The sequence below is a fragment of the Triticum dicoccoides genome, chromosome 3B, assembly GCF_002162155.2.
Source record: "Triticum dicoccoides isolate Atlit2015 ecotype Zavitan chromosome 3B, WEW_v2.0, whole genome shotgun sequence".
Taxonomy (NCBI): Eukaryota; Viridiplantae; Streptophyta; class Magnoliopsida; order Poales; family Poaceae; genus Triticum; species Triticum dicoccoides.
The window spans coordinates 824,491,116-824,501,519 of record NC_041385.1 but is presented as its reverse complement, the minus strand read 5'-3'; the positions used below and the strand labels follow the sequence as shown (position 1 = coordinate 824,501,519).

Below are 10,404 nucleotides of genomic sequence, written 5' to 3'. Positions count from 1 at the left end.
GCCAGTGTGGAAGAGGAGATTCGAGCCTCATAAGTGAATACGGAAATCCATCTGAACTGGTATCCATCCCTGGTAAGTAAGCTTCCTCGCTCGGTTTGTTTGCTATTGCTATAGTTCGATCCTTAAAGAGAATCACTGGCCCGGCTATCTCGAGGGATGGGATGAGAATTGGAATGAGAATAGGAATTGGAGAACAGAAGCAAGTGTGGAAAATGTTACTAATGTCAATTAAAAGAGTTGGCATCGGATCAGTGGTGTCGTTCGGATAGAGGGAACGAATAGTGGGTGAAATCCAAAAATCTTCTTTCCTTTTGGGGATGAGAGCGACTACACTACATAATTGGAACTTGCCTTTGCTTTATTGCCTTAGCTTCATTGGTATTGGAATGAATTGTCTTCTATGTGGAGATCCAAGGCTTGGTTTTCTAGCGCGAAAGCCGTTGCTAGCATCTGTTTGATTGCTGGGTTGGATTAGCAAGTTATTTATTATCCATTGGCCACATCACGATAGCCGTACTAGAACTTGACTTTCCCATTCTTGAGCCTGGCCACTACTTTGTTTGATTTTCTTGTCCGGGGTTGATGGATTTGCTGCTCTAAGGCATTGGAGGTTTAAAATTAGCATCTCGTAATGATCAGGATCTCTTGCCAGGTCAGGATAGCATCCATTCACTAATCGAAATCCGCTTTTCATTCTTGTTTATGGATATGGATCTGTTGTATCTGCTGGAGCTTGCCCCGGGCATTCAAGCAAGAATTTCCTGCTCCCTGTTCTCCGATAGATCTGCTCTACGTTCCGGACTGGCCGGCCTATTATCACAACTTCTGATTCCCTGAAAGCCTAGCTATCAACCATCGACCGAGGATCAAGAGCAAGTTCATTTTCCAAATCCATATTCTGGTCTCTGGGCAAGGAAGTGAAGCACAACTGTGTTTCTGGGGAAGCAGGTTTCCGCTCTTCCTTCGACTTTGATATATGTTATTTCTGAGGAATGTTACTAATCCGAGTAGTTGTTGTTGTTGATGGACGACTAGTTCGAGTAGTCGTTGTTGATGCCAGTCCAGTGTGGGTAGACAAACTAACCTAACCGTCAACTAAAAGCAAGCTGTAGAAATGGGGATCAGTGGCAGAATTTACATATAAGTTCTAAGTAAAGGTTTCAGGACTCAGTGGAAGTGATCCGGCAGACCAGTCAAAGAAAAGATTGATCAACCACTCACAACTGGAATCAAGCAATCCTATCCCAACAACCCAAGATCTTAGACTCGGCCAGGGATCATTTCTATCTCTATCTCTTGTGACCTGGAGAACTGCACTTTGAAACAGGCATGTCAATCCGAAACAGCCACAGTAAGCCCTCGGATTGAAGCTGAATCCGCCGTTCCGGATCGGCAGGAAGGTATCGGGCCAGAAATCTCAGGAAAAGCAGTTTTTCTTTAGTGAATTGACGCGATCTATCCTCAGTTATCAACCCAATGAGTAACGTATAATGTGTAGAAGAAAAATGGAAGCTTTATAGCACATTCCCTCTCTTTATCGGGATTTCCTTCAACGGGTTTCAAAAGTGAGTTCTAGGGCAGATTCGTCTAAAGAAACAGGGCTTGTCCCAAAGCCAACTCATAACAGGCTCCCTGACCCACGGAATAAAGATAGATTTCCTTGCTTGTGAGATCAAAAACTCAAGCGCCATCCGTTTCCTATTTGATTTCAGAATAGCGGAATATCATCACCCGTGGTTCACTTGAGCATGAATAGAGTTCGGTCTCCTTATGAATTCAAGTTGGTAAAGAAGTGGACTTCGGAGCTTTCGCTACAACCCCTCCAAGGCGGGCAACTGTCTCATTTGACACTAGCACTTAAATAAAGAAAGGTAGGAAGGGCTCCCTCCCTCTAATGAAATGGGCTTCTTTAAATTATGCAATACGTTCACCAGTCTCGGATCTTTAGAAAAAGGAACCAATCCTATTTCGGCACTCTTTAGAGGCTATCGCTCGTTTACCGCAGATCTCTATCCCACAGCTGGCTAATAAAATCGCCTTGGCAATGTGTCAAGTCCTTTCAGTCAGAGTTCAACTCTTCAGCGAAAGTGAAAAATCTACGGTCTTCCATCCGCGGAGGTAGCCATGGACTCCATAGTATATGTTGGTAGCTAGCGTACAGGCTTGATGTGAGGGGGGGTTGTTAGCTATTCTATTCCCTTGCTTGGATAAAAACACCCATCTTTCCGTACGAAAGACACGCAACTAGGGCAACTTGATATTACGTATGTAGACCTGGCCTCCCTCAATAATAGCTGGCTCACCCGATTGACGATTTTCAAAGATCTACGCCAAGCGCCTCGAAGCGGGGATCCACTTTTTACTACTTTAGAAAGTGAGAAGCCTTTGGCTTGATTTCTTCTGTGGCTTCTTTATGTTTACCCACGCCGCGGCTATTCAATAAAAGGATTGGTAGTTAGTTGCCTCACCTTATTGGTTGTTGGTTTTCTTTCTCCTCTGCGTTCGTGAAAAGCTAGTATGCTCGCGGAAATCGTCTAAAGGAAACTACTCGCTAACTCGCTAACAAGACGGACTTCTTCCTCTGGCTCTGCCAGGCTATGCTGCTCGCCTAAATCGGTATCAATAACTTCTATCGTACTTCGACCTCTCATTGGAATGATAAGTTGGCTACGACGAACTAATAAGTTTCTCTTCTTGTCACCTTCTTTAAGCCTTTCCTTCTGCTTCCATCGAGAAATATATATAGACCGTGTCAATCACTACACCAGTGATACGAAAAGCAAGCATTCTTCTCCAGCTGACGTACCGACGCCTCACTACTACTTAATTAGTGAAAGATACGTTGGGATGTTTTCAATTCTCCATCAAGAGGCGGGCAACTATCTCTTTTCACACTAGACTTCGGATCGCCTTCCTACTGGTTTTCTTCTCGGTCTCCCCAACTAGGGGAAACCTCAAAGCAAACAACAGAGCAACACCTATCTTTTTTCTTTAAGCACTGAACATCCGGATCCCCTTCCGACTTGCTTTTCCGGGCACTGGTCTTTCTAACAACTGGAACTCGTCTCCCTTTTCCTGATTCGCATCTTCTTCGGCTTTTGCTACGGTCTTTCCTTCAGTCAGTCCTTCCTTCAATATTTTTGCCTGCGGATCTCTCTCTTCAAAACATATATATCTTTCGGCGCCAGTCTTTCCTGCCTTACCTTAACCCCGCTTTCACGTGGCGAATCGGTATGAGGTTTCAGTGATCACTTTACGGTATTCTTTAAGCTTTCTTGGTCACCGGACAGAGTGAGAACTGCTCAGCTTGCTTTCTTTCCCTAGCACACACTTAGTAGATAGTAGGCACAGGTCCGCTAAGAGCTCATCAAACTTGACTTGTAGAGTGAGACCTGTGCTCGATATGGTTCATTTCAGTGCTCTTTCTCTCGGTATCGTTCACCACATGCCTGTGATCGATCTCTCTCAAGCTAGGTTTGGTATCGGTATCGGTGAAGTCCGTCATTGAATTGAAGTGGTAGAGTGGTAAGTGGGCGTACGGTCTATGGATTTCCTATCAGTGGCATTAGTTCCTTTTCATTCTCTAGATAGATGGGCAGAACAAGCTTCTCTTTATATTCTATTCTAGAAAGGATCAATTAGATTCTCATCTCCTATTTGTTTGAGCCATTCATTATAGTGGTGGTGCCGGGAAGGCTGCTTAGCACTCTAGTCCTTTTGAGTAAGGAATTGTAGCATGGGCAGGCAATCTCTTCGATTGATTCCCCTCCAGGAATTACTTGAATTAATTAGCCGGCCCACGGAGTGAAATATCGAACTTAACCTATAAATAACTAGTATCTCAAAAACCAAATAAAAGGCTTTCTTTTAAGCTTGTTAATGGAATTCCATAGGAGTCAAGCGCTAGCAAAGAAGAATTGGAAATCAGTCGCTTCCCTTCTGGACTCAAGTCAGCAGAAGAGTGAACTTCATATTAATAGGTAAATCCTTTCAAGTGAGCTAGAAGGGTATGTCAGAGCAGGTTGACAGGTAGGCTGGAACCTTAGGAGGTATAGGTAGGCTTAATGAATTGGTAATCGATCGGGCAATTCGTTAAACGATATCTGTATTATGAGTACCTCTTCTGAACCATACCGCTCTTCTGGTAAACGGTCTGAATCAGTAAAAAAATGAGTTCCTTCTTCAAATCCATCGGTCACATCCGCCTTGCGAACTGTATCGGTCAACTATAGGAAACTGGCTTGGTAAAGGTCAACGGTCCTGTTCAAGCATTGGCGCATAACGGGAGGCTAGCTCAGTAGATTAGTTCTTTAGTTTAGGAGTGAATGCTTTGCTTTCTTTTCTTTGATCTACTCGTTCATGAATTCCATCAAAATAGTAAATAGAAAGAATTTCAAATCACAAATCATACATAATAAGCAATTCTTGTGAACGAAAGAGATATCCGATTTGAGAGTCAGGACCTTAAAGCTGATTATGGTGAATCCGGTGATAAGACTGGCAAAGCTTCTTTGCTCTAGGTAGAGGCGGCTGTGCTTTTCATTTTCTTTGATCTTTCCGCGAGGGCCTCTGCTTTCCTCGAACGATGACTGAGGAAACACATCCAACCTCGAATGCTGACACAAGACCGGGCACACTTCTATAATATAATTAAAGTAATATAAGAAAAGGGCCGAGAACTTTGATACCAGTGGAGTGCGATGACATGATGACAAGGCCTAATCGACCTTCTAGAGCAGATTCTCGACCTTAAAGAGCAGATTCTATACTAGACTTGTGGCTTCAGGAGATGAAAAGCTTGATGAACCCCGACCCACTAGACCAAGTGAGTGATGTTGCATTTCGAGCACAGGCACCTTTGACCTAGCTTTCGACAGAGAGAGACAAATGGGAATGCCAGGCACAACTCTTTGCTTTGAAGCATGAGAGAACGAGAACATTTCCACTGCTTTAGTTGCTAGAACCCCCGCCTGGAAGACAGCACTCATCCCTTCCTTAATTAAGTAGTACTAATCCCATTCCTTTAGAAACCTGTCCTTTCCAGTGGAATAGCTTGCAGAGTAGAGTGATTTCCTTGCTTCATAGGTTTCAGGTTCAGAAGACTCTCTTCCCCGTATACTGTATTTACTAGTCAGGCCCGGTGGAGCAATCTCGAATTCTCGTATATCAATGCTACATGAATGATTCACATAAGGGAATTCCAAGTGGGTCGAATAGGACTAGGGAGCTCGCTTCCATCTACTAAAAGCTCTCTACGGGTGGGGACAAGGTTGGTTTACAGTACAGACAGTTTCCTAGCTGGCACTTGAGAAGTGCTCGTCTAGTTTAGTGATTCCTAGCGTAGAACCCTTCTGTGTTGGAATAGTTTCCAGATTATGACCTTCTCTTTTGATTGAGTGAATAGCCATGCCATGGATTCTCTTTTCTGGGCTAGCTCTATACCATTTCCATAGTAATACTGCCTTGGTGAATCCCTTATCTTGTTTGCAGCATCATTCTCGATCCCCTTATTCCCTTCCCAAGAAGGAATCATATCCTACGGCTAACTCATCCTTATATGGCTCCCGGATCCTTAAAGAGAATCAAAGGCTATCTCGAGGGATGGTCAGAGAATCGGTTTATCTTCACGGCACTAGACGGCACCTTTATGAGTGCGTATAAGCTTGCTTTAGAGCTAGAGCGTGCATCTAAAATAGTTTCATATCCCTTTCCATCGATCTTTCTTGGTGCTGTAGTACCCATTCCTGCTAGCTTGATCTGGTGGCCTTCTCTTGGCCAGGACTATATATAATAGTTTATTGAGTGCTTCTTAGGTTGGTTCTCTTGAAGTGCATAGCCCGGCCCCTTTTCTCTTTCTTCCAACGGAAAGGGTTCTCTTCTCTTCTGGTATGGAGTTCGACTAGAGCCTGCCGCTTTTCCAGGTTTGGGTGTGGGTGGATCTCATATCTTAGAGGACAGGGCGGGGCTTATTCCCAAGGTCAGGTCCCATGCCGGTGGACTTGAAATACGAAGATCTTAAGCTAAGCTACGGGGCCGGGAATATACTCCAGGTTGGGAGATCTGTCCTGCCATCGGGCATGCAAGAAGCTATGTGCGCAGGGCATCAGAGGCTTACTCAAATGGAACATACGAATCCAACCTTGCTTGACTCTCTTTTTCATACTTGCCCTCGGGATCAGTGGTAGATTCGTAACGTTATTACTCATGGGTAGCAGATGATGGATCCATTTCTGTTGAAGCAGTGGAGTGAAGAGGAGGGTTGGGTCCCGCCTCACAACGAGCCCGGGTAGCTAGATAGGTAGATAGTAGATAGCAGTCCGGATAGTGATAAAATCTGAAATAATCTTCTTCTTGATTGAAAGAAAGCCTGTGCCGGAAATAGAGAGAGTTCTGCTCTTGGTTGACATAGATCGCTCTACTCTCGAATTGACATACATAGAGTTGAAAACATACTCCTCACAAATGATCATAGTTCACTACTAATGAGCGAGTAACTACTAACGTTACGAGCAAAAAGACAAATCTACTTGGTTCATATCATATGTTCCGCTCCGTTGACAGGTTCATATATGTACATGATGTTCATGGAAACAACAGGATGATAATCCGTTGATGGGAAACTCACTTTGCTATGCTAGGAAACTGACTAATGAAACTAACAAGTTCAAGTGCTCTAGTCAAGTAGTAAGCTCCAGTGGGAAGCGCTAGTCCAGATAGAAAGAATAGACAGGAGGATTGCCAGGTTGGTCCGCACAGGTGCATATCTGTAGGTTTCAGCACGGGATTCCAGATCGTTGGTACCCGATGTTCAGTTCATGGGAATGGGAATGTAGGAAACTCTCTCTTCCGTCTGGAACATATAGATAGATTGATTGCTGTAGCAGCAAGTCAACTAGATCCAGTGAGGAATGAGAACCTTTCCGGGGGCAAGGGGGGGCGAAGCTACTAGCTACTATTACTATTGGCTATGGATGTCCTAACACGAACGGAGTCTATACAAGCAGAGGAAAGCGAAGCGTATTGGTTGGTTTGGATTTCAGAGTGCACTGGTTCTATTCTAACTAGACTCGCATCATAAGTTTGCCTGCTTTAAAATCCCGCGAAAGTACTACTGGCAGCTCCTATATGAGGTTGATGCCACGAAGATTATCATATCTACATGAAAGGAAAATGAATGGAAAGGAAAATGAATGTGATGTACACTAGAAAAGATACCTAGCAAGAGGATGTGCGCAACGTCGCGCTCGAAAGTCTTGTCTATGAAACCAAACCCTAGTTCCGTGAGGAGGAAGACTCTCTTCGGTCAAGGGATGGATGGACTAGTGCCGTAAGGATGAGTGATGCTAGAGGGAAGTAGATCAATAGTAAACAGGAGATTGCTTTGCGTATCACGGATCGAGCACACAATAGAATGCTCGAACTACACTCTCCTAGCATCAGGCCTATGGTCCATCCAAGGACAGAGCTGTAATCAGCGCCTTTCTCAGATCTTCAGATAGACAGAATTCGTCGTACACGCTTAGCCATCTCGCCCGAGGGACCCTTCCCCATAGTCCCGACATTTCTAGTTCCGGCTAACCAAGACCCTGAAGGCAGATGTTGGAACCGCTTCTCGAACAGGAATCACAGACCCAACTCATGCTCTTGTTCTTTTTTACTCCGTTTTTCGCAAGATGCAAGGACAAGAAACGCTAGTTTTCAATCAGGCCGAACTGTTTGCTTCTTCTTAACTGAGAAGCCAACCCAGCCTTAAGTGAATAGTGCAAGCATCTGCCATCAGCATCATTCCTAATAGTTTTTGCTGAAATAAGTGTAACTGCCTTGTACCCGCAGCTGGAGGATCTTCTCTCTATGGATTCCTGAGAAATGGAAAGTACCATTCTATACCCCTTCCCTAGCTTAAGCCCTATAGACCAGTGTTGTTAGAGTCCCGGGTTGGTAGAGCTTGGACCACCGATTTGATAAGCACGTCTTTTCTGCCTTCGACATGGAGCACCTCTTTTCTGGCATAAGACAATCTCTTCTCGCACCAGCCCTACCTACATCAGTGATTCCTCGAAAGAACTTATTAATATAGAGGGAAGCCGCCTGGGCTGAAATGCTAGGAAAAGAAGGGTTTCAAGTCTGTTCCCATTCGGGAATTGCATATTAGAAGAAGTGATGTTCACTAGCATTTGAAATGGAAGATACCGACTACTGATGGAAGAAATCTGGAACTGAGCACGGGCAATAGCTGACAGAACGTCACAGACCACAGAGAATAGGGCGCCCATCTCTTCACTTTCTTAAAGCAATGCGTAAGGCTTTCGGCTTTCACCTTTCTTTGTAAAACAAACCCAATATCTTGACTTCCCAATGTCGCCAATGTCGATAGGCCGGGTACCATCTTGACTTTCCAATGTCGCAAGTCAATCAGAAAAGGAGAATCCGGGTACTGTCAACCAAGTTCAGATAACCAAATAAACCAGTATAGTATCTTTGGATCAATTGAGAAGCTTCAAGTCCGTTATTATCTCAATCCGTATATTTTGCTTTCTTTCGCGCGGGAAGCGCAAGCCCTTGCTTGTGGGTCCTGATCGAGCAAGACTACGTCCTATCTATCTACACCTCTCCAAACACAATATCTTGAGTACCCGGAACCATGTTCAGTGCTGCAAAAGTGCAGCTGTAGCCCCCTAGAATCTTCGGCTCCTCGTTTTTATTCAATTATGAAATGACTCATTTTGATGGAGATTTGTAGCATCATTCAAGTAAATACAAATTGAGATCATAGAAACATGAGCTTGTGATATAGCTACACCTAATTCCAGACCGGTTAATGCTAGAACTATAAATAAGGGACCAAGATCTCCTATGAAATAGAAAATATTATTCAGAAATAGCATATTCCAAGCAAACCCACTTAAAATCTTTACTAAACTATGACCGGCCATCATATTAGCAAATAAACGTATTCCTAAGCTTAATGCACGAAAACAATAAGAGATTAGCTCAAGGAGTACTAAGAAAGGTGCTAATGGCAGTGGGACTCCCGCAGGTAATAAGAAGCTAAAAAAATGAAGCCCATGTCTTTGAAATCCAACGATCGTAATGCCTATAAAAATGGAAAATGAAAGAGCCAAAGTAATGAGAAAATGACTTGTCACTGTGAAGCTAAAGGGTATCATACCCTGGGGATTACGAAATAACGAAAAAGTAAAAGTGACGGAGATGCGAGGGAAAAACTTTTGTTTCACATTTCCGGAAAGACCACCTATTTGTTCGTTTACCAGGTTCAGCACGAAATCATAAATAAGCTCGACCAAGGATTGCCATGCATTTGGCACTGACTTTCCACCTCCCTTTTTCGTAACAACAAAAAAAAGAAAAACGACCAAAACGACAGTGAGCAACATATACAAGACTTCATTTGTAAATGATAAATAAAAGTTGCCCACATGAAGATCAATTATTGGGATAATGGCAAATTGATCCAATGGGGTTTCCGGGTAGGCACCAGGCAGATTCTGGATAAAATTATCCATACCACCACCCGCCCGAATATCCTCTAATATGCCCTGCCAAGTTTCGCCATTTCGGTGGCGGGCTCCCAATACTGTTCTAGCTAAATTGACTGCTCCCTGTTCGGACTCATTTTGGCCCAAATACTCTTCTATTTGTAAAACTATTGTGACACCGGCAATTCGCTCAGGCGTTGGCGTTATATCCAAGTTTGGCGTTATAGCAAAGTTCTGAGAGATGTTGGTTGGGAAAAAATCATGTAGTACGAATTGGTTGATTCGTTGTAATAGCAGCAAATAGCATATTTCTATCCTTCATATCCGTAGAAAGAAATCTCATCTCCAGGTAACTCCATCTTTTTCAGCTCTGCTCGCTCACTTTTGAAAGGAAGACTTAGTTTTAGATCGGCGTTGGTTTTTCCAACGAAACGAATAAGTTTTGGATTGAGATTTCACATAAGCATTGCACAATGATCCGCATTAGGCGGGGAGCAGCAATGATACCGCTGGCCAGGAATAAGTACTTATCCCTCTTATACTTAAGAAAAGAGAATAGAAGTGGTTCCTTTTCTTTCTATACGAAATTCGACGATTTCGTTTGTGTTCATGTTGGCATAGGAGAACTACTAACTTCCGCCATCTGCATTAGTTACGTTAGCGTAGGTAGGCAGTTCTCATGCCAAAGGGGAAGATCTCGCTCAGCCAAGTGCACAACCTGAGTAAGTACACTTATCGAGGAGTGATAGGGCAGCAGAGTTTGAGGCAAAAAAAAGATTTGGGTGGCTATGGGTGATATGGGGAATCTAACAATTAATTGACAATGATTTCACCGTGATGTGCATTGGTAGCTTCAAGACGAAGGCATTTTCCATATGTAAGCCACAATTTAAGTATCTTATTCTTC

At 43.6% G+C, this 10,404-nt stretch overlaps 1 pseudogene; it reads right to left on the bottom strand.

Annotated features, from left to right (window-relative positions):
- Positions 1-8,670: 8,670 nt before the first annotated feature.
- Positions 8,671-10,000, bottom strand: LOC119278710 (annotated as a pseudogene).
- Between the last annotated feature and the right edge of the window lie 404 nt (positions 10,001-10,404).